The sequence below is a fragment of the Heptranchias perlo genome, chromosome 25 (genome assembly GCF_035084215.1).
Source record: "Heptranchias perlo isolate sHepPer1 chromosome 25, sHepPer1.hap1, whole genome shotgun sequence".
Classification (NCBI taxonomy): domain Eukaryota; kingdom Metazoa; phylum Chordata; class Chondrichthyes; order Hexanchiformes; family Hexanchidae; genus Heptranchias; species Heptranchias perlo.
This window is the reverse complement of record NC_090349.1, coordinates 32,776,789-32,801,861: the sequence shown is the minus strand read 5'-3', so window position 1 is coordinate 32,801,861 and position 25,073 is coordinate 32,776,789. Positions and strand designations below refer to the sequence as shown.

Genomic DNA, 25,073 nt, shown 5'->3' with positions numbered 1-25,073 from the left:
CATTCCAGGTGACAAAATTTTTTGATCGTAAACCATGCAAAATGGTTGTATTAAACTGTAATCATGACTGCGTTTAAGGGTAGCATTATTTGCTTTTTATTACTACCCTATAAATTTTACCAGTCTGCATAATCCGTGTAAGTTTACAGGGATATGGGGAAAGAGCAGGGGAAAGGGACTAATTAGATAGCTCTTTCAAAGCCGAATGGCCTCCTCCTGTGCTGTACAAGAGGAGGCCATTTGGCTGTATGGTAAGAGATTTAAGCAGGAGAAACCTTTTTACAGCAGAGTTTGTGTCATGCAAAGCCCAACATAATGAGCGTGGCCCTAAGATGCTGATGTTCTGCACAGAACGTTTGTGTATACCTGTACCACGATATAATCCATGTGCCTTGAGATCTCAGCCACAAATTCCTAATACCCCTGAATTATTGCTGGGAATGTTACATCCATATTCCCACCTCCAGTTTAGAATGGTACAGGATATGTTCCAGTCGAGTTCCCTATTGTCTTTCCTGTCTAATCAACAAAGGTTGGCCCCAGTATCATCAAACCGTACAGTTCCCTATCGCACGTGGACAGGTGGAGTAAGCAAACGGGCACCTGAGCGCCCGCCACGCCACCCAGCCAAAATGACGAGTCACGCAGGCGCAGTGCAAGGCCGGACCGAAGCGCGGCGGACGAGCGAGAGAAATAAAAATACGCGCGTCTCGTGACGCAATCACGTTAATCGTTTTATTTAAATAATTTGGGAAACAATATTTCGCTGAGCGGAGCTCGCGTGAGATGGCCGGATAGCGGCGGCGGCGGCGGCTCGAGCGGCACCGGCAACAACATCATCTTCATCAACAGCCATAGTAATAATACGACAGGAGCAGCGGGAAGCGGGGTTAAGGCGACCGTCTGTAATTCATGAGGTAAAGTCAGGCTGGTTTTGTGAAAAGTTCATGTATATGTGTACAAAATACGAAAATGAATCAATGGTAATTAGTGATTGAGCGCTGTCCGTTACCGCTCTTTCGCTCCTGATTTTTTAAAAATGTTTTATATATAAACAAATGCTCGCACCCGGGGGCAGCCAGGCTCGGGGAATTGTCACTGCCACACACCGAGCTATCCCTTCACTGACTCTGGGTGAGCTGAGTCGAGTCGAGTCCGGTCCATCTGTCCCAGGCTGTGGGTTTTAATTTTTAGTTAGGGGCGAAAAAGAATTAAAAGATTGTGAGCTCAAGTCACTGGAAAAAAACACGGTGGCTTTTTTAACCCTATTTTTAGGGGCTGCAGCATCATCATCGCAGGAAATAGATTTTTAAGATATCCTGCTCTTCTCCGTGTCACAGTGCCGTGGCCGGCACGAAGATAGTGAACTGTACTCGTGCATTGCGATTGATGCACAGAAAAGTGACTGTGCTCGTGCATTGTGTGATCGATGCAAACCTGGATAAGCGGTTGCACTCTTGTAACATAACAGATGTGCAAAACCATTTGGGCAGTGTGCTGGCGCACAAGATAAATGGCTGCATTTGAGGGACACAAGGCAGAGACTATATTGGTGCAAAATCACTCGTGCAGCCTAATGGTGTATAAGGCAAGCCTATTTCAGATGGGTGAGTGTGGTGCCATCAGAGCCACATTAAGAATTCTTGGGACCCTAGGCACCAAGAACATTCACCCCCCCCCATCCATTAAAACTTTTCAGCAGCATTAGAATCCACACTTAACAAACTGGCACCTTGAGGAGAAACAAATGGGCAATGACAGAATTCGTGTCGTAAGGCGTTATTTGGATTTTTCTGCTCACCATTGGCATCGCACTATATTTGCACCACAAATTGCTGGGCTGTCAATAGGATAACATTGCAGTGGGCTTCCAAGATTGAGTGTCATAGCAGGACCACAAATCATGTCATTGACAGGGTCCTCTGCGACATTAATTACCTGCGCTAAATGGCTGTGGCGGGAATAATTCATAATAACATTGTAAATCCAACAATTTCACGATCGCCATTAAGTTCAATGGGGAGCCTCACGACAAGAACGAACTTTTATCGGCTTTAGCGAGGCAAACGGCAGAGCTGTGCAAATCGTCCAGCAGTTTGCAGAGAATCAAAATTCGTGGCCTATCTCTTTTACTCCGCAAATTTATGGATTTTCTATGAATTAATAATGGTGTATGCTGTTAATGTGTTGTTCTAATGACTCCACTTCCCAGCAAATTTTTGTTGCCATGCTCACCCCAATGTTATCTTCATTAACTGTCATTCTCACACATGAAGCATAAATTGTGAGCTGTGAAGGAGACGCCATGGTCACCTGCCTTGCTCAAAGGCTCCAACCTCATCTTCCCGGTGCTAGGAGCATGTGATGGCTGCAGGGTGCAGGGACGACCCCTCTTCATCTAACCCTTAGTACGAGAGTGTGGGAATCCTCTCTGATTACTAAAAAATCAATAGGCAGCACTGTTTAAGAGGGAGTTGTGTTCACTGGGCCCCTCGCAAGGTCCTCATATTTGGCTGGTGCCCCTGGGCACGGCCCCAAGCCCCGTGTGTTAATGCGCCCCTGATTTGCATATCTGCGGGAGAAGGGAATAAAGAGATACTACGGCAGGGTGAGTAGAGGTAATTAGATTGAAAGGAGGCATAGCCCAGTTGGGCTGAATGGCCAGTTTCTGTGCTGCAGATTCTATTTAAATAGCTTGGACGACCGATCATTCCCCCAGCACACTCCTCTTGGGAGAGTGCCACTATTAAGTTTTGATTGACCCACCCAGATTACAGTCTTTTAAGATATATATATACCTGTATTTTACAGGAATAGTCTATAATATTGTGCATCTTTTGCGGTGCCCACCGGTCAGAAAAGACTTCGAGCGAACCGGTGAACACCACATGTTCATACTTGATGGCCACCCAGCCGCACAATAAGGTAATCATTGTAATTGTGCAGAGTGATGGTGACTGTAATTGTGCAAAATGATTGGGATAGGCTGCAGGGATCAGCAATCCAGTGTTTCCAACAATGTTTTTAGAACTTTTTGTTGAATGCTTTGTTTTTAGAACTTCTTTTGAATTGTTAGTACAGATAAGTGAGTTTTGTTATAAATATTTTTGTGTGTTTGAGAGGCGGTGAATTTTTTAGATGATATTCAGGTAGATAGTTTGCATGTATATTTTTTTCGTTGAAAAGAATAGTTATAGGTCTGATACAAGATAGTTTTTCCTAGCCTTCTGGTATTCTTCTTAAATCATACCTCCGTGTGCAGTTTTTTAAAAATCTACTGGCAAATTAATAAATATCAGGTTTTTTTTTATGATGTGGAGATGCTGTTGATGGACTGGGGTGGACAAATGTAAGGAATCTTACAACACCAGGTTATAGTCCAACAGTTTTATTTGAAAATCACAAGCTTTCGGAGATTATCTCCTTCGTCAGGTGAGTGAGTGAATGAGAGGTTCTCAAATCGCATATCTTATATTAGGCTGGGACACCATCACACCAATCAAAGATGTCGTTGGTGTTCAGACAGGTTAGCCACGGAAAACAGTAGGTCCCAGTATACTGAATACACAATGGGTCAAATTACACAGACAAAGAGAGAAAGAGACCCGAAAGGCACAGAGAGAGAGAGAGAATGTCCAGTTGTATTAAAAACAGATAACTTTTTTTTCCTGCTGGTGGAGTCACATGTAGCGTGACATGAACCCAAGATCCCGGTTGAGGCCGTCCTCATGGGTGCGGAACTTGGCTATCAATTTCTGCTCGACGATTTTGTGTTGTCGTGTGTCTCGAAGGCCGCCTTGGAGAATGCTTACCCGAAGATCGGTGGCTGAATGTCCTTGACTGCTAAAGCGTTCCCCAACTGGGAGGGAACCCTCCTGTCTGGCAATTGTTGCGCTGTGTCTGTTCATCCGTTGTCGCAGTGTCTGCATGGTCTCGCCAATGTACCATGCTCCGGGGCATCCTTTCCTGCAACGTATGAGGTCGACAACGTTGGCCGAGTCACAGGAGTATGAACCACGTACCTGGTGTGTGGTGTCCTCTCGTGTGATGGTGGTATCTGTGTCGATGATCTGGCATGTCTTGCAGAGGTTGCCGTGGCAGGGTTGTGTGGTGTCGTGGACGCTGTTCTCCTGAAAGCTGGTTAATTTGCTGCGAACGATGGTCTGTTTGAGGTTGAGGTTGGGTGGCTGTTTGAAGGCGAGTAGTGGAGGCATGGGGTATGTAGAAGGTGACAGCTGAGTAGGGGGGTGGGCAAACTTCAGAAATTTGCTCCACAGTGCCACCTACTTGCCAAAATCTGCATCTACATGGTGACAGTTGACATAAAATAATATTGACATAGTAATTTACAAACGTAAATGTTGACTCAAAAGTGACTTAAAATTATGACAACAGGGATTAAGGTTTGTGCACAGGAAGTGCATGCCTTATGCAAGATTTCTAATAATATACATAGATATAATTAAAAGACTTACCTCTAGTATGCATCAGTACCATTGTACCTTTCAAAAGCATCACGCCTGCGAAGCATCACTTGTGCACATGCAGAAAATTGTGATTGGTAACTTAATAGATAAGTGGATATTTCAGTCAATCAAATATCTAATCGACTGAATATAAACAAAAGTAGCAAAATGTATCTATGAGGAATGAGCAGCCAGTAGAAAACCGATTTAATCAACTTAATTTTTTTAAAGTCACCTGGCCAAACATAAGTCCACAACTAGCAACTCCTAGCTACAAAGCTATCTGTAGAAAAAAGCCATACAAAGAATCATGGTCCTGCCTCTCTCTCTGGCCTGAGTCATGTTTCCACCTCAGATGTAGCTGTCAATAAAACCAATAGCTTTATAAAAATCATATGATGTTTGAATTGAATAGAATGACATGACTCCTTGATCTGTACCAAACACTTTGAATGACCTGTTAAACAGGTCCCCATCCAAGTACAGTGGCAGCAATCAAACCATGCACACCAAGGTCCCCTGATCTGTGCATGCATGTCTGCCTTGTCCTGAGTTGTGAATATCAACTAGAATGTAATACATTTACTTTGCAGCTTGAAAAATCAGCTTAAAGTACCTAACTTTAACATTCTGCATTGTGACCAACAAGAAACAATCCAATAAATAATCCATCAAAATGTTTAATTTTTTTTCCAGTATAAGATGAAGATAAATTAGAAGAGTATGTATCCTTACAAAGTCTAGAAGTTAAAATGGGATTAATTATTTCAAATATCTCACTATTCCTCCAAATTTACTTTTTTTTTCTCAGCTTATTCCTGTTTACATTCAGCTAATTCACATGAATTTTTTTACATCCAAATAATCTCATTTCCCTCAAACTCTCTTCTAGAGATGGTTCCTCTTTTTCCCTGCATCCTCAGTTTTATTTTTCTAATTGGAAATCTGAAACGCATAACTACTTCCACTTATGTAGTGCCTCTTAATGTAAAAACAAAAGTTTCAAGGCACTTCACAAATGGAACTGGACAGGGAAACGGAGAGAGTGATGTGGGGGGTGGGGTGCGGTGATTGGGGGTGACTGAAAGCCTGTTCAAAAAGATGGACTTTGAAAGGGGGAGAAAGAAGTGGAAGAGGGCAATCCTCTTTTAAAGAACTACTTTAACAAATTGAGTGAAATAGTGGCTATATTTCAGTGTTTTAGGAAGAGCGCTCAAATCAGTAAATTTTAAACAATTCAAAAAAGTAATTGAGGATGGCTTGGTTTACTGAAATGGAACATACTATTTGGCTTTGCAGTTTTGAGTTCTGGAATGTGAAGGGGGCAACTTGAGTTTCATAAGGGGAATAAAATCTTCTAACCACTTAAAAAAGCAAGAATCCTGTAATTATATATGTATGGGTGTTGCTTGAAAGATCACAGATAAGCCTGGGATCTTGTAGAAAGGGAACAGGAAATGTTCCATTTAGAACAATAGTTTTGTGGTACAGCCCCTCCGTCATGCAAGCAGATACTTGGGAAGACAAAAGAATAAATCGGGTCACAGATTTGGTAAGTGATAACCTAAGTTTTGAACCAAGGAAAGTTGTTTTTATATTGATTTTTGTGTTGTGCTAGTGCTGCCAGCTCCCAAAGCAGAGGTCTTTTGCAGCAACCCCATCGTACAATTGCCTGATTTGCTACGGCCAGCTGCCAGAAGACTCTTTTTAATTTTACTGGATCTTTTTTGTGACTGACCGTAGTAAATTTATCTAGTTTAATTTGGAGTTGCTGCCAGCTGCACAAGGCGGGCACTTGAGCCAGTGGCACAAGCATAGCAGCAAACCGACATAAAAGCAACATTACTAATTCACCATTCCTCCAAGAAAGCTAGCTTGTGAGAATGGTAGTATTACATAGAGTCCACAGCACAAATAGGCCGTTCGGCCTAATTTGTGTATGCCGGCGTTTATGCTCCACACAAGCCTCCTCCCACCCCTCTTCATCTAACCCTATCAGCATATCCTTCTATCCCTTTCTCCCTCATGTGCTTATCTAGTTTATCCTTAAATGCATCTGTGCTATTTGCCTCAACCTCTCCTTGTGGTAGCGCGTTGTACATTCTTACCACTCTTTGAGTAAAGAGGTTTCTCCTGAATTCCCTATTGGATTTATTAGTGACGATCTTATATTTATGACCTCTAGTTTTGGACACCCCCACAAGTGGAAACATTTTCTCCACGTCTACTGTATCAAACTCTTTCATTATCTTAAAGACCTCTATCAGGTCACCCCTCAGCCTTCTCTTTTCTAGACAAAAGATCCCAGCCTGTTAGTCGTTCCTGATAAGCATGTCCTGTCAGTTCTGGTATCATCCTTGTGAATCTTTTTTACATCTTCTCCAGTGCCTCTATATCCTTTTTATAATATGGAGACCAGAACTGTGCACAGTACTCCCAAGTGTGGTCTAACCAAAGTTCTATATAAGTTTAACATAACTTCTCTGCTTTTCAGTTCTATCCCTCCAGAAATGAACCCCATTGGTTTGCTTTTTATGGCCATACTAACCTGCGTTGCTACTTTTAGTTGGATTTGTTTATTTGTACCCCTAGATCCCTTTTAGACTGTTATTATCCAAGCAGTATGTGGCCTCTTTATTCTTCCTACCAAACGCACCACTTCACACTTATCTGTATTGAAACTCATTTGTCATTTACATGGCCATTCTGCAAATTTATTAATGTCGTCCTGTATTTTGTCGCATTCTTCCTTTGTATTAACTACATCTCTCAAGTTGGTGTCGCCCCCAAATTTTGAAATTTTACTTCCGATTCCCGAGTTCAAATCATTAATGTAAATTGTGAACAACAGTGGTCCCAGCACCAATCCCTGTGGAACACTACTTCCCACCTTATGCCAGTCTGTGTTGCTACTCACTGTTTTCTGTCTTGTAGCCAGCTTGCTATGCATTCTGCTATCGTCCCATGACTCCATATGCTCTGACCTTAGTCATGAGTCTTCTATGCGGTACCTTATTGAAGGCCTTTTGAAAATCCAAATATATTACATCTACTGCATTACCCTTGTCTACTCTTTCTGTTATTTCTTCAAAGAATTCAATAAGGTTGATCAAGCATGACTTTTCCTTTTGAAATCCTGCTGACTGTTATATTTTCGGTTTCTAGGTGTTTTTCTATTACATCTTTGAGTAAAGATTCCATTATCTGGTCTATAGTTCACTGGACTTGTTCTATCTCCCTTTTTTAAATATAGAAATAAAGTTAACTGTCTGCCAGTCCTCTGGCACTATTCTCTTTTCTAATGAATTTTTATAAACATCTAATAGTGCCTCTGCTCTCTCTTCCCTAACTTCATTTAATATTTAATAGTGCCATTGATAATAGCAAGAGAGATAAAAGAAAAATAAGTATCAGTATCTTAATACCTATTCTCATTAGATCAAAAATGGGGCAAATCAAACTGAGAAAATTCACAAGGTGTAGTAATATTATTTAGGCATTTTAATCAACCTGGAATGATTGAAAATATTTGGAAATTGACACATGTTATGACTGCTTTTACCTAATTGAATCTTTTCAATTAAAGATGTTTCACAGTGCATTTAACTCCAAAGGGATAATGAATAATGATATTTGAGGAGATGTGTAAATTGAGGGGCAGGTCTAGTTAATATGTCTTGAGGTGTTTGGTGGCTTCTCACTTTAGGAATAAAGAAACAATAGCCAGAAATTGCTGGAGCGGCTCATCTCGGGACAAGTGCTATGAATTTTTTTTAACCTCCACTCTTCGGGTCGTATTATTTTTGTGCCACAAATTGCTGGAAATGTGAATTGATAATGGCATGGTGACGTCAATGGTGCATTTGGGACCTTGTGAACGTCTGGTGCAATGATCTATCTCCTTAACCGATGAAATTTAAGGTTAGACAAAGAAACAAAGCAAACGACGGAGAGGAAGTAAGGTGAATTGGAGCCAAATTAAATATAGAAAGGGAAATAAAGAGAGGGAAAAGAAGAGTGGATTAAGAGAGAAAGAAAAAAGACAGAAAGGAAACGTAAGAATTTTTTTAAAAAAACCTCTAGGAACAGTTTGCTACCTGCAGAAGACGCCACAGTTTCAATTGTTTCTGTCCTGGGCCTCCAGAGTTGAGTGACATGTCATAAATCACAACATTAACAGGCTCCTTACAACATGAAATACCAGCCCTAAATAGCTGCGGCTAGATTTAATTGTATTCACAGCTCAAATCCAGCAATCTCCTGACACTCACACGGAGGTTGATGACGAGCTCCCGTTTTTGCGAGGCTAATGGTGGAGCGGCGCAAATTGTCCAGCAATTTGTGGCGATTCGTAACTTCTTCGCTACAAATTGCTGGATTTTTTTATGCAGCAATTATGGTGGGTGCCATAAACTTGGCATTATTTTTCCAGCTATTTCTGGGCCATTGTATAGAGAAGATAGCGATGATCATTGTGTGGAATTTTGCTGGAAAATGTATCGTCAAACTTGAGCCAGTCAAAAAGCAGAACAGACTTGAGTGTTGCACTGGTATGAGAAAAATTTGCATTCGAAGCATGGAAAATTAAGCATCCTCCTACTAAGGTACAAGACTATAAAAACCCTGCATTTTGATATGGTGAAAGTAGAGCTGTTTGCAAGGTGGTAAATATAGGTGTCTATTAAGAAATGAGAAACAATTTGGTACTCATGGGGAAGACTTAACAAGTTATATTAACAAAATAATACCATAAATGGGGAAAAGTGGATGGACAAGAGGAAACAAAGCTGAGGTCTTGTGTTCTGGGGCATTGAACAACTGCTGCATCCAACCTCTCTTGTGCCTTTTCTGCAAGAAAAGTTGCCTAAAATAAGTGATTTTTTAAAAAATGGAAAATGCAATTAATTATTATAAAACTCACACATAAGGCGCAATTTTAAAGTAATTATTTACAGACAAATAAGCCATTTCAGACTACACAATCCACTTGTATACTGTGACTTCAGCTGGCGGTTGATCTCTTAATTAAATCATCTCTGCATCATTTATTCTATATTCGTATTGCTGTCCTTTGTTTACTAATTGTATTACATTGAAATGTGTTGATTTATCAATAATACATCTATCTTCACGTTACAGTATATTTGTCAATATCTTTTACAATTTCATGCAAGTTAGATGAGAGTGTTAAATCATATACAAGATGTTTCTTTAATTGATTTTTGATATTGGCAATCTTGAGGTTTGCAACATGAAAACCAAAATTTTTGCTTGTTATCATTGAGTGAATTTGATAAGCACACTCGGTCATGGTGGGAACATTGTAGGGATCGAGTTAAGTCGATTGCATGGTTGCATAATATTCAGTTACTTCTTCAAGGCTGTTTGACTGGGGAGGGGGTGGGGAATCATCAACAATTGTCCTCACACATTCAATTTCGAGTAGGGGTCACTGGATAACAGTGAGGAGTGGGACACTGTTGGATTTTCCCCCTTTCTAGTCCAGGGGTGCATAATAGTGAGGAGTGGGACACTGTTGGATTTTCCCCCTTTCTAGCCCAGGGGTACAAAGACCAATTCTAAGAGTCTCCTTAATGTGATTAGTAATGTGGCATAGACCAGGAATTGTGAGTACACTATTTTATTTTGAGACTTCGAACCTATGCAAAGAGCATAAATAAGTTCTTAAGGGAGATTTTTGGATACCACTTCCCTCTCCAGCTTCAGTGAACCTGCACCCTCTAAGGGAATTCGCAACTATAGTTTCTGATCCAGTCAGCCAACTCTTCCCTTGGTTTTCTCCCTCTGTAGTTTGGATAAACTTTTAACTTGATGCATTTTTTTCTCCCATGGGAAGTCTAAGAACATATGTTTGAATTTAGTAATCCAGTGGGCATGGACTGCTAAGTGAAACATATTAAAAATATGGTTCAGTTTGAATATTATGTTCACCTTGAGAATGGTCATACTGCATGTTAATGAGAGGGAGGGAATTGGACTTCCCAAAGATCTTCCTTTATGCCAGTAGTTTGAACATGTTAACATCTGTAAGTAATGTAGGTTTGTGACAACAATTATGTCCAAGTAGACCATCCCTTTTAGGGGGTCAAGATGTGGAGTCTGTTCTTTTGACAATTTCTAAGGTTCCAAAGCCATCACCAGCAGTAATTGGTAAAGCGGGTATCCTTGCTGCTGTTCCCAACCCAATTCAATTGTTACATTTCACATTAAAACAAGGCAAATATATTACTCCTTGTGCCTGGAACTCAAGCACCTATAATTTGCAGTTAATCTATTATTTTTAATTTTTTGAAGAAAATTTATTAAGTGATATTAGTTTCCACAAGGGTTCAGTTAAGCCAGTGTGTGACTGAGCCGTACAAACCAGAAGATCCCTGTTTGATTCTTGGTCCTTGCTGAGTTAGGTGACCTCAACTGTTTCAGAAAGGAACTTTGTTGGGGGGGGGGTCGGTGGTCAGCCGGGATCGGGGGGTCCAGCATTGGGGTTGTGGGGGGGTCGGCTGATCACAGGGTCATGTCGCGCCAGGTGAGCTTGTTGGGCCTGGAAGAAGCATTCCTACTGTTCTCCCACAAGCAATGCAATAAAGGCACTCACCTCATGGATATGGCTGTTGGAATATCTGTCAGTTATGGCTTCTTATATCCTGGTCTTCATTTACATGTCAGTTTAGTATGTGATGTTGATTATACAATTTGATATATACTTATCTATTCACCACAAGCATAAAGAACATTATACATACAATAGGATAATAACACTGAGATACTTTTTATTGTAAAATCAGAACACCTAGCAAAGTAGACAGGAGTTTTCTGAAAAGTTTAGCATGGGGTTGTTGATATAAAAATTTCAATTTACTTAAAGGTGGGTGATTTAGTATAGAAGTTTTCATCTTAGCAAGTTAGCTAACTTGGCCAGCCATGTATGTGCAGTAAAGACAGCATTCCTACACGCAATACTTTAAAGTCTGCTGTTCCTCATATTATTCTTGAATCCCCATTTAACTAGGTTGTCAGCATTGCTGCTCACCTATGATTCAAGGCATATCATTGTTTTCATGGTAGGTCTCGTTTGAGTGTCAACTCTTCAGCCACACAATTCTCACTTCTGTGAGACAACAGGGTCTTCTATTGGCCTAGTTTACACAGAATAGATGAGTCGAATAGGAACCCAAAGATAATGGAGGTAATTTTAACAGTTACATTGCCGTCTTGGCTCAAATTGATTAATTCGGAGTGGTGTATCATTCAGTGGAACTATAGTTACAAAGCTGTGCCTTGTTTGAAGGCATCTGATAGTGGATACATAACCGAGGATGGCAGGTGAGGATCTTCTAGTTGTTTTAAATCTTCACCTTGGCAAGGCATTTTCTACCAGATACAACTGAACCATTGCTGGCAAGTAGATAGTTTCAGGTACAGGAGTGGGTAGTAAACAGCTAATAATGCGCTGCCAGGTTTTGTTCAATTCTGCATTAAGCTTCCTAGCATGGATGGAGCAGCTGCAGACTGAAGCATTATATTTGTGCTTTGAGAAATTTGGTCTAAGAGATATCAAAAGAAACAAAGAACTTGCATTCATATAATGCCATATCACATCTTCAGCATTTCATATCCAATTAATTACTTTTGAAGTACAGTCACTGTTATGTGCTAATGCAGCAGCCAATTTGTGCACAGCAAAATGTCACAAAAAACAAATGAGATGAATGACCAGTTGATCTATTTCTAATGCTGTTGATTGTGGTGCCATAGCCTTTGCAATTGATCTTGCGCATAGAGGTCTTTAAGATTATGAAAGGGTTTGATAGCGTAGATGTAGAGAAGTTGTTTCCATATGTGGTGGAGATTAGAACTAAGGGCCATAAATATAAGATAGTCACTAACAAATCCAGTAGGGAATTCAGGAGAAACTTCTTCACCCAGAGAGTGGTAAGAATAGAATCATAGAAGTTACAACATGGAAACAGGCCCTTTGGCCCAACATGTCCATGTCGCCCAGTTTATACCACTAAGCTAGTCCCAATTTCCTGCACTTGGCCCATATCCCTCTATACCCATCTTACCCATGTAACTGTCCAAATGCTTTTTAAAAGACAAAATTGTACCCGCCTCTACTACTGCCTCTGGCAGCTCGTTCCAGACACTCACCACCCTTTGAGTGAAAAAATTGCCCCTCTGGACCCTTTTGTATCTCTCCCCTCTCACCTTAAATCTATGCCCCCTCGTTATAGACTCCCCTACCTTTGGGAAAAGATTTTGACTATCTACCTTATCTATGCCCCTCATTATTTTATAGACTTCTATAAGATCACCCCTTAACCTCCTACTCTCCAGGGAAAAAAGTCCCAGTCTGTCTAACCTCTCCCTGTAAGTCAAACCATCAAGTCCCGGTAGCATCCTAGTAAATCTTTTCTGCACTCTTTCTAGTTTAATAATATCCTTTCTATAATAGGGTGACCAGAACTGTACACAGTACTCCAAGTGTGGCCTCACCAATGCCCTGTACAACTTCAACAAGACATCCCAACTCCTGCATTCAATGTTCTGACCAATGAAACCAAGCATGCCGAATGCCTTCTTCACCACCCTATCCACCTGTGACTCCACTTTCAAGGAGCTATGAACCTGTACTCCTAGATCTCTTTGTTCTATAACTCTCCCCAACGCCCTACCATTAACGGAGTAGGTCCTGGCCCGATTCGATCTACCAAAATGCATCGCCTCACATTTATCTAAATTAAACTCCATCTGCCATTCATCGGCCCACTGGCCCAATTTATCAAGATCCCGTTGCAATCCTAGATAACCTTCTTCACTGTCCACAATGTCACCAATCTTGGTGTCATCTGCAAACTTACCAACCATGCCTCCTAAATTCTCATCCAAATCATTAATATAAATAACAAATAACAGCGGACCCAGCACCGATCCCTGAGGCACACCGCTGGACACAGGCATCCAGTTTGAAAAACAACCCTCTACAAGCCAATTTTGTACCCAATTGGCTACCTCACCTTTGATCCCATGAGATTTAACCTTATGTAACAACCTACCATGCGGTACCTTGTCAAAGAATGTGGAATTCGCTACCACCAGGTGCAGTTGAAGCGACTAGCATAGATGGATTTAAGGGGAAGCTAGATAAACACATGAGGGAGAGGGGAATATAAGGTTATGGCGATAGGGTTAGATGAAGAAGGGTGGGAGGAGCCTCACGTGGAGCATAAACACTGGCATGGACCTGTTGGGCCAAATGGCCTGTTTCTGTGCTGTACATTCTTTGTAATATAAGCTCTCTTTTGAAAGACATGTAACAAAACAAACCTGCAGGGGCCCAATTATGTTTTCATTTAAAGTATTTGATTGAGTTGGTTGGGGGCATGATAAGAAAATCACTAAGTCTCCCTGAGATATTCTTTTTGCATCTTTAAAAATTATTCAGCTTCTTTTGGAAATATCTGGCACCGGCTGAAGATTTAAGCCTTGATTTTAACTTGGAATGGGGATCCGGGGGCTGGGTAAGTGTCAAACCCTCCTGACCTTGGAAGGGTGAGGCCACGTCTGCATTCCCCCGGTCCATTTCCTGACCAAAAACCGGCATGAAGCAGCAGCTGGCTGGCAGCAGGAGCATAATGCCAGGCAACAGGAGGCCGCTGGCGGGATTGAAGGCACATTCCCTGGCACTTGGGTAAGGAGCAAGCATTGCCACAAGCCCAGTCTGGAAGCTGTGTCCTTCAGGACTCGGCCAGCTTGGTCAGTGGTGGTACTACCGAGCCACTTTTGACGATGGACATTGAAGTCCCCCATGCAGAGTATATTCTGTGCCCATACTATCCTTAGTACTTCCTCCAAGTGTTCAACATGGAGGAATACTGATTCATCAACTAAGGGAGGACAGCAGAATAGTACTCATCAGGAAGTTTCCTTGCTCTTGTTTGACCTGAGGCCATGAGACTTCATGGGGTCTTGTGTCAATGTTGAGGAGTCCCAGGGCCACTCTAGTACTGCAGTACTTTATAGGTGTTCTACTCAATTGTGGTAATAGTTATTATGAATCTTTCATTACTGAATTACCATGTTCCCTATCCAATGTTCCTTGTTACAAATGGGAGAGGATTTTCAACCTCTTGAGAGCGACTTTTGCAGTCAGGACATGCTTGAATGTATTGGTGCATTTTTCTTCATTTTAGTGGTTTCTTCATTGATTTTATTGGTTTCTAAGACGCTTAGTATTAGTGTTACTGATGGTTTGCTGAAAATGAAGGATATCCTGTTTGCTCTTGTGGTCCGATAAGTCTCAATTAATCATCTCTACCATTGTTTATATTTTTAAATTGCTGTTCTCCAGTTCAAGAAATTTCAGCTGCAGGGATGAAAAGATGTTTGGAGCTAATCTGAAATATTCTGATCCAGAATGACTAAAAAACAATTCGAATATCCCTTTTTTAAAAAAATAATAGATTTCTGTTTTTCTGGGTGGGCGGTGGAATTAAGAAATACATTGTCAGAAGTGGGGGCTGTTTGCTTTCCTGCACAACCAGTTGGGGCATAGGGTGAGAAAATATTTATAAGAGCAAACAAACTGACAAAATATCACCATGTTTCTACAGCTACCACGCAGTCTGTAGATGCAGCTGCTAGGAAAGACTAGTTTCCTGTTTATTACACTTTATACAGGGATTCTCACAAGACATGTGTGAGTGTGTATGTATGTGTCTGTCCTCCAACCTTTTCGATTTAATCCTTTGTCCATCACAGGGACACTTGGCTGAGTGGGCATCCTTTTATAGTCACAACACTTGAACTTAAGGAACCTCTGGTTGTGTGAGTTTTCTAATTTGACTTTAATCATACTGCTGAAAACATGACTGGTGCCTATGAGAAAAGTTTAAATGTATATGTTATTAACAACTTTGTGACATTCTCAAATGCATCCTTTGGTTAAAGTTGTGTTGTCCAAACTTCAGTCCCATTTATTTTCACAGCACTTCAGTCAGGTTATTGATTCAAGTATAAAAATTTAAAAAGTAGTAGTTTTTGTTACAGGTCTATCCATAAATGTTCCAAGAACAAAAGGCAGCAAATGCTGAATAGCAGAAATCACTAACACTCTAAATATATTATTCATACAGTGTTAGACAGAAACTGGCCTTTGGGCTCATCAAGCCGGTGCCGGTGTTTCTTTATATGAAGCACCAAGACACCATGATTTTGGTGTCCTGGCAGGGCGAGCACCAAGAATTAGGGATAGAAACAGGAGTGCAGCTGCTGGCCTGTGAGGCATGTAGCTATGGTCCGGGCCACCAACAGCAGCTAGAAGAGCCCAGAGATAAGAACATAAGAAATAAGAGCAGGAGTAGGCCATATGGCCCCTCGAGCGTGCTGCACCATACAGTAAGATCATGGCTGATCTTCTACCTCAACTCCACTTTCCCGCCCTATCCCTTGATTCCCTTAGTATCCAAAAAAAAATCATGTTTGGGAAGGGAAAAAAGGGGCCACCTGCTGTGAAGTGCGTCTTTTTGGCTTGCTCCTGGACCTCCCTGAGATCTTCTGATCTGAAGAGGGCCCTGGTGCAAGCGCCATTGCCAACTTCTTGTGGCGCTCCTGTGCCTGACCATGCAATGAGATGAATTATGTTGTGAGGAAAAGGAGGCAGCTGGGCCAGAAGCACCCTCTCCTGCCACATTGCCCTAGCAATGACTATTGTTGAAGCAGACCTGGGTCAGCCCATTTAGAAAATCCTTGGGAAATCCTGGAGCAAAGTAGAGAGGGTGAAGACCCAATGTAACTGTCACCGCCTTCTTTTCCTCCATCAAGTCTAGGACCTGAACATTCTCCAGGTGTCATGAAGAGGAAAATTGAGTCTAACTCTTAATGTTTTATGTAAGTAGTGGGTTTTGGTTTAATAGCTGGAAGTATAAAATTGTGACTAATGGACAGGGTAATGTAGTGTGTAGGTCCTTTTTGTTGCAGTAGAATCTACAGAGTAGTGTTGCTGTTTGATCTTTATAGTGGAGGGTTTGGGCCACTGCAATTTTCCAGCTTTGACCAGGAGCAGTTAATGCTCATCCACAGCACAGGAAATGTTGTATTAAAACTACCTCATGTTAGCAAAGCCTCTGAAATTCAGCAGGAAGGAAGAACGTGACGCAGTTTCTGTGTACATCACATTTTATGAAATGGTGGTTAACCCTTCTATTGCCATACAAGATTTTATTTGGCAGTAAAAATGGGAAGTTTGAATGCAAGTTGTTGTTGGTGAGACAAAAAACGAAAGTACCTTACCCCTGAAATTTTTGCTTAGCTGAAGAGTTCTCACTAAAATGATTCTGGGAAGGAAAACATATTAGAGTGGTTTTGTTTTTGAAGAACTAAAATTGATAATTAGAAAAAAATGTAATCAGGTTTTATTTCTGGTTTAATGGGTTGTGCCAGTCTTGTATGAATATCAAGAAAGTTAAAATTTACATCAGGTACATGGATAAGAGAGCCAGTTGAGGAGAGGAAGGGTTGTAGAAGAGTTTTAGTATCTTGCACAATATCTTCAGAAAGGAAACCATTTTATAGCCCTTGTGCTTTTCTGGGGCTTTTATTTTTAGTAGGTTTTAGTTTACTGGATTGAATGATGCAGTTTTAAACTTATCTATTTATATACCTATTCAGAATGCCATTTAATGAAAATTAATTAATTTGTGTTTTAGACAAAAAGGCTGTTTTATTTATGGCTTTGATAAGTGATGGAAGATAACAACAAAATTAGTTTGCTGGGAGCATCTAGACCTTTCTTGCTTCATGTATTTAGACAGTGTTTTGCATCTTGTCATCAGATCTTTCAACAACATAAGCGAATCAACAAAACTGAGACCTTTTCTCTTCTAGATTTAAACTGGTCAGCAAAAAACCTATCGCTCTTGATATTATTTGTTGCTTCTTACATAGCAGCATGTCACTTAAAATGACTGAGTTTGCTGTGGCTTAATAAGCAAAAGCTTCATGACAACCTGGGGCGACTGTATTACACAGAAGATGTTAATTAGGTCACTGACGTCACCTCCGAGACTCTGGTTTGAATCTAGCTCAGACTGATAGGATGAAAGCCTTATCTCTCTGCTAGCTATAAAAGGATGTATTACAAAAGGATCCCTCTGTTCTCTGCCTGTGCAATAGTGAAGTCTGACTTCCATTTTGTTTAGCACTTCTGAGTAGTCTTGTAGTCAGAGGCTAATTGATTTTATAGTTAAAATTGCAAATACTTCACTAAAGTCACCCCACTCCTTTAAGAGCACTGACAATCTGCACATGTTGGTTGTGCAGCACATTTGAGATTTTTTAAATTAATGTCATGTTAGAGAATTTTACGTGCCAGAAGATAAGTGAAAGCACAAGTGCCTCAAATAACACAACAAATGGTACAGCCAAGGGGGTGGTGGAGGCAGATTCAATCGTGGCTTTCAAAAGGGAACCGGATAAGTACTTGAAAGGAAAAAAATTGCAGGGCTATGGGGATAGGGCGGGGAGTGGGACTAGCTGGATTGCTCTCGCATAGAGCCGCCACAGACTTGATGGGCCGAATGGTCCCCTTCCGTGCCGTAACCTTTCAATGATTCTATCTTACCTCAACTCTCAGCTATTCACCAAAGCCACTAGGCTATTGTGGAAGCTTGTTTCTTTATTGCAAAAAAAAAAGCCAACAGAACATAACTTTGTGTGATTAGTAGAGATGTCTTGGTGTGTACCAGCATATCCAAGGACATTTTGCAATGTTATAGTACCTTATGTCGAGGGTTGAGGGGACCCGTATCCTAACTCGCACCAAGTCCCGTTCACCCATCACCCCTGTGCTCGCTGACCTACGTTGGCTCCTGGTCTGGGAACATCTCTATTTTAAAAGCCTCATCCTTGTTTTCAAATTCCTCCATGACCTCGCCCTGCCTACCTCTATAACCTCCTCCAGCTCTACAACCCTCTGAGATCTCTGCGCTCCTCCAATTCTTGCCTTTTACGCACCGCCGAGTTTAATCGCTCCACCATTGGTGGCCGTGCCTTCAGCTGCCTAGGCCCTAAGCTCTGGAATTCCCTCCCTAAACCTCTCCGCCTTTCTACACCTCTCTCCTCCTTTTAAGACGCTCCTTAAAACCTTTATCTTTGACCAAGCTTTTGGTCACCTGCCCTAATATTTCCTTATATGACTCGGTATCAAATTTTGTTTGATAATCGCTCCTGTGAAATGCCTTGGGACGTTTTACTACGTTAAAGGCGCTATATAAATGCAAGTTGTTGTTGTTGTTGTGTGTCATAGAGGATTACAAATTTTTTTGTGGGAGTTGCTGAGTAAAGCAGGACTTTCCCAGCACTGGTTTGCAGGTGCAAGGCCAGCTGCTAGCAGATGACTCTTGTTTCCTATTTTGTTGCGTTCAATTTATAACCACATTGTGATCATTACTCATCTTAATCAGTAAAACAACTAATCAGTTTGTAACTTTTTATTCTTAAATGGCCGTTCCACTTTTTTGATGTGACTATTTTCCCCTGTTATTGGATAGTTCTATTGTTGTTGTTCAGTGAGTCGCAATGAGCTCATCAAAGTGCATTGAGCATTTAGTATTCCAAATAGTCTCTTAATTTGGTGCTTAGTGAAACAGAAGTAGCTTCTGTTTCTGTGAAGCTTGTTCGGTGATATACCGAGTCTCAGCAGCTCGTTGGTAGTTTCATGATGTTTCATTTATCCGTACAAATGTCAAAACCACAAAATTAGCAGTGGCATTGCAGCAGCCATACAGTCATATTCTCGCATTACTATAGCAACCCTGTATGCCTGCTGTGGAGTGTGCTGGTTTAGGCCCTGGAATAATATTTAGCATTCTCTTGCCACATGAGTCTCATTTTTAAAAAGCTACTTCATAGGTAGGCTTCTATCTAAAGCATTTACTAATTTTACAGCATTCATTTTATAAACTAAAATCAAATTAATTTGATGAGCTGTTGCTTTGTTGATCAGTATGTAATCCAGCATTTAATGGAATGGCTGCGTATTAGATATTGCATTGTGCATGTTATTTCTCCAGAATGTTTAACTGTGGACATGCTTCTGTATATGGATTATTGTTTTTGATTGTTATTAGTATTTCAGTTTGCTTATGCATGGTGTTGTATATTACATGTTACAGTAAGTATCTTCTATTTGTTTTCCCTGTATTTACAGTACACACTGCATGAAGGCTGATATTAGTATGCTTATCCTGAGGGAGCTGAATGCCATTTGTACAGGTGATGGACTCCATGTATAATGCTGGTACCCATCTGAGATGCTGGACAAATTAATAAACCCTCGTCTGCAACAGTGTAGCTTGCTTGCTCTTAGAAAGCAGCTTCTTTGCTTAATAAATGTACAACTTGTTTAGTTTACTATGGAGTTGACAATGAATCATATAAGGGCTGATTTCTCAAATGCATGGTACTGGTGGGGGCCTTACAATTCCACTCCTCGGTCTGTCCATCTGTCTGCATACATTGGGAAATCGCTGACTATGATTTTCTGTCCATTTCAAACTAGTTCTCTCACAGCCAAAGCTCCCTCCCAATCCATCCAGACAGTGTGTGCTCAATTTTTTCATTTTCTCGCCCCCCCACCAGTGATCTCAGTCCCAGAGACGCCCTTCCCCTCCTCATCGAGCGCGTCCGCAGATATTCCGACAGGCAGCCAGATTGACAGGCTGGCTGCCTGCCGGAAGTGAAAGGAGCCACGAATTGGACAGGGGGGATGGAGGGAGAGAGAGATTGTGGGCTGTGGAAGACATCGGGGTGGGGGGGGGGAGAGGAGGTGGGATGTGGACAACATTGGTTGGGCCTTGGAGAAGATCGAGGTGGGGGGGGGGGGTGGGGGGTTGGCCGGTCGAGGGGGTCCAATCACGCCAGGTGAGTTTGTTGGGCATGGATGAAGTACTCCTATTCCTTCCCCACAAGCAGTGCAATAAAGGCACTCACCTGATTGATTCGGCCCTTCCCGCCTGCTTTCACCTGATGTGAATCGGAAGCGATGGGAAAGCCGAACAGGCAAGGTTAAATATGTTTGATATTTCTGATACACAAAAAATTAAGTGCCTCAACTATCGCATTGAGATACATTGCCCTTTTAAGTATCGGTCCACCAGTTTTAAATGGGGACGGGACTTCCGGATGTCTGTTGCGCGCGCATCCTAAAGCGCCTGGGTTAAACCCAGAGGTGAGCATGTTGGAGCCAGGATGGAATCCCGCTCCAAAAACCAACCATTTTTACAGCCCACCTGACCCCTACCCGCCCGTTCTTGTGGGTTAAAATCACCCCCCTGGATATCCTCCTTTGGGTGCTTCGTAATCCTGCAGCTGCCCTCCTACTTTTCCCAGATCCTGCCGTACTTAAAATGACTACTTTTAGTGCTATTGCTTTTGTTCTTTTCTGATTTATTCTTTTCATGATGTGGAGATGCCGGTGATGGACTGGGGTTGACAATTGTAAACAATTTTACAACACCAAGTTATAGTCCAGCAATTTTATTTTAAATTCACAAGCTTTCGGAGATTTTCTCCTTCCTCAGGCAAATGTTTCAAGATCTCCTTGAAGCCTACGCATGTATTATTGTTCAATATGTATAACACCATGTATTATTGTTCAATATGTATAAATGCGTAGGCTTCAAGGAGATCTTGAAACATTTGCCTGAGGAAGGAGAAAATCTCCGAAAGCTTGTGAATTTAAAATAAAATTGCTGGACTATAACTTGGTGTTGTAAAATTGTTTACAATTTATTCTTTTCACATGCCTCTCTCCTATTTCTGGTCCACTCCACTGCTGACTTCCATCTTTGAGGGGCACCATTGGTCACAGCTTTTCATCTGAGAGCTGTGAACATTGGGCCTGTTGCCTGACCTGACCTGCTACTGCCTTCCTGGCAGCTTTTGCTGTAAATCAAGCCTCTCACCCCAACCCGACCTGTTCGGGCCACTGCCTACTGCTCACCCAGTTTTGATCCTAACTAGCCCCTGTGCCAGTAAGCTGTCATAATGCCAAGTTCCCATCCATGACACGGAAGTTGACTTTAATTTCCTAAACCATTTGTATTATCTTTCGCAACTTGCGACAGTCATGGGTACATTTCTTGGAAAGGCAAACCAATCAAGTCACTCAAACTACTTTTTCTTCAGTCAACTAACTACAAATTTAAAATAAAATTTGTAACATAATAAAAACAAATTTACATATTTCACGATAACAGCCTAAATGTAACTAAGGGGAGGAATTTCCTCAGAGCTGCTCCAGCCGCGCTACCGTAATATTGTCATAAGTTTGGCTGAAACCCTGTTTAAATGAAGTTATGGCAGAGAGCGGGAACAGCTCCAAGGAAATTCCCGGTCTAAGTGCATCTTCTTTGAATGCCTTTTTCTTGAAGACTCGGTCGCTCTCAATTTTTATCTCAAAAATGTTGAGTTGGATTTGATATTTTTGCCCAGTGCAATGTCTTTGTCTTTGTCTTTTAGCTGAAGGGATATGGCACTAAGTGCCATATCCCTTCAGCTAAAAGACATTGTTTCTCGCAATTCTTTGAATAAAAGTTAGAATGAATTTTAAAAGCTTTGTTCAGGTAAAGATAAAATCGAGCGTTTTTTTCAGTACATAGAAAGTATGTGTGAGAGAGAAAGGGAAAACATGGAAACAGGTGAAGACCACTTTAAGTATGACAGAGTATTGATTGTACATCGCCATTTGTTTGTTAATCTTCAAATTCCAAAAATAGTTTATTTATTTTCGGTGGAAAAAACAATATGGAAATTGTGTATAACCGCATTCCAGTTTGTATGTTTTTGAAAATGATTTGAAGACAAATTGGATAGTCAATTTAAAAAAGTTTGGGCTAAATGTTTACACAAAATGTTCAGCAATTTGTGGTGATTTGCAACTCATGGCCTTTCTCTTCCTTACCACAAATTGCTGCGTTTTTTATGCACTAATAACTAGCGCCGTCAACTCTGTTATTTTCCCAGCAAATTTGGGGCCAATGTATGTTAGGTGATTATTGATTACTGAGATAAGCTAATTAATTGTTTATTGTTCTCAGTCTTTAGGGAATCAACTTCCGTGACTGCCTTATTAGCATTTTAACCATTTTTTGCCTTGATAATTTGTGAATACCCATTGCTGTAAAACCCAGCATTCAAATGGTTTCTGTGGAAAAATGGTCAAAAAAAATCTCAATGTGACAACCTCCTCCAGACTTGATTTTGCTCCCACACCCTTTGATTTTCAGACTCTGACCAACAATGCATCCCATTCTCCCTCTGCTCTACCATTGGTGGCAGAGCTTGCAGCCATCTCAGGTTTGCTATCTGGAATTCCCTCATGAGACCCCTTCAACTCTTTATTTCCATCTCCTCCATTAAAAATCTTCTCAAAACCGTTTCTCCCAACCCTTCAATCACCCCTCCTAAACTTTTCTTGCTGGCTTGGCATCTCCTTCTCCTTATTACTACTTTGTAAAGTGGCTTTGGATGTTTGTACTTTAAAGGTACAAATATGACTGCAAGTTGCTGTGTCTTTTTTTTAGTTACTTATCTAGCTTTAATAAATTGCATCTCATTGTTCAATTCAGTAAGCCTTTTTGAGATGTAATTAAAAACTGCAAATGCAGGACATTGGAAATAGAAAAACAAAATGCTGAAAATGCACATCAGGCCCATCAGCAATCAAAAGAGGAAAGATAGGTTAATGTTTCAGGTGGGAACGTGCCATCAGAACGCTAAACTGGCTTCGCTCTCAGACTCTGATTGATCTGCGTATTTCCAGCCTGTTCTTTTTTTATTTCAGTAAATGGCCTTGATGAGCCTCGATTATTGATAAGGTTTGCATGTAGTGATGTATCTGATTGATAGGACATTAGAGTAATGTTGTTTCCATAAAAGCATTATGATTAAGAAGCTCTATATTGCAGTGTAGAATCATAGAAAGTTACGGCACAGAAGGAGGCCATTCAGCCCATCTTATCCGTGTCAGCTGAAAAAGGGCTATCGAGCTTAATTTCACTTACCAGCACTTGAAGTGCCGTAACCTACAGGGCTACGGACCAAGTGAACATCCAAGTACTTTTTAAATGAGTTGAGGGTTTCTGCCTCGATCACCCTTTCAGGCAGTGAGTTCCAGGCCACCACCACCCTCTGGGTGAAAAAAATTCTCCTCAGCTCCCCTCTAATCTTTCTACCAATTACTTTAAACCTATACCCCCTGGTCACTGACCCCTCTGCTAAGGGAAATAGGTCCTCCCTATCAACTCTATCTAGTCCTGTCATAATTTTATATACCTCAATTAAATCTCCCCTCAGCCTCCTTTGTTTCAAAGAAAACAACCCCAGACTATCAAATCTTTTCTCATAGCTAAAATTCTCCAGCTCTGGCAACATCCTGGTAAATCTCCTCTGTACCCTCTCTAATGCAATCTCATCTTTCCTGTAATGTGGTGACCAGAACTGTACGTAGTACTCCAGCTGCGGCCTAACCAATGTTTTATACAGTTCAAGCATACTCCCTGCTCTTATATTCTGTGCCTCGGCTAATAAAGGAAAGTATCCTGTATCCCTTTTTAACCACCTTATCTATCTGTCCTGCTGTCTTCAGGGATCTGAGGACATGCACTCCAAGGTCCCTTTGTTCCTTTACACCTTTCAGTATCCTCTCATTTATTGTGTACTCCTTGCCTTGTTTGCCCTCCCCAAATGCATTACCTGACACTTCACCAGACTGAATTCCATTTGTCACTTTTCTACCCACCTGAGCAGTCCATCGGTATCTTCCTGCAGTCTACAGCTTCCCTCCTCACTATCAATCACACAGCCAATTTTTGTATCATCTGCAAACTTCTTGATCAAGTCCCCCACATTCAAGCCCAAATCATTAATATATACCACGAAAAGCAAAGGATCCAGTACTGAGCCTTGGGGAACCCCACTGGAAACAGCCTTCCAGTCGCAAATACACCCGTCAACCATTACCCTTTGTTTCCTGCTACTGAGCCAATTTTGGATCCAACTAGCCACTTTCCCTTGAATTCCATAGCGAAAATTCTCCAGCCCTGGCAACACCCATGTAAATTTCCTCTGTACCCTGTCTAGTGCAACCATATCTTTCCTGTAATGTGACCAGAACTGTACGCAGTACTCAAGCTGTGGCTTGAGCTATTGTAATGGCATCTCATATTATTGTGCAGGTATGTGTTAACACACTAATATCTTACTGTCAGACTAAGATTCTCTTACTTGAGTGTTGCCAATTTGTTGTTAAATGTGAGGGAAATGTATTAAATTATAGTGTTTGTGCCAAGATTGCTGAAGTGGAGATATCTGATCTCTCCATTTATTACCTGACCCAGAAATGGTTTCTGCTATCAGATAACTTGTTCTCTGTCTTTGAAGAGAGACAGAAACACAACACTGAATCCTTTTCACAATTTTAGGTTGTATTTGCTTCCTCTGTTCTTTCCACCAGTATTTGATTTATAATTTCCAGAAAAGCTGAAACTTCTATAATTTTAGTCAAAAAAAGCATAAATAGAACTC

General features: G+C 41.1%; 1 protein-coding gene across 3 annotated transcripts in view; it reads left to right on the top strand.

The window, feature by feature from the left end:
• The first annotated feature begins 714 nt into the window (after positions 1-714).
• Positions 715-25,073, top strand: part of LOC137342184 (protein-tyrosine sulfotransferase 2-like) — a 120,751-nt gene continuing 96,392 nt past the window's right edge. For 2 of the 3 annotated variants that reach the window (XM_068005933.1, XM_068005932.1), the window contains exon 1: positions 715-917. The gene's annotated coding sequence lies outside the window, so the exon portion shown is untranslated. Of the gene's footprint in view, positions 918-2,811; positions 2,926-25,073 lie in introns of all 3 variants that reach the window. The other variant, XM_068005931.1, reaches the window with a different exon arrangement.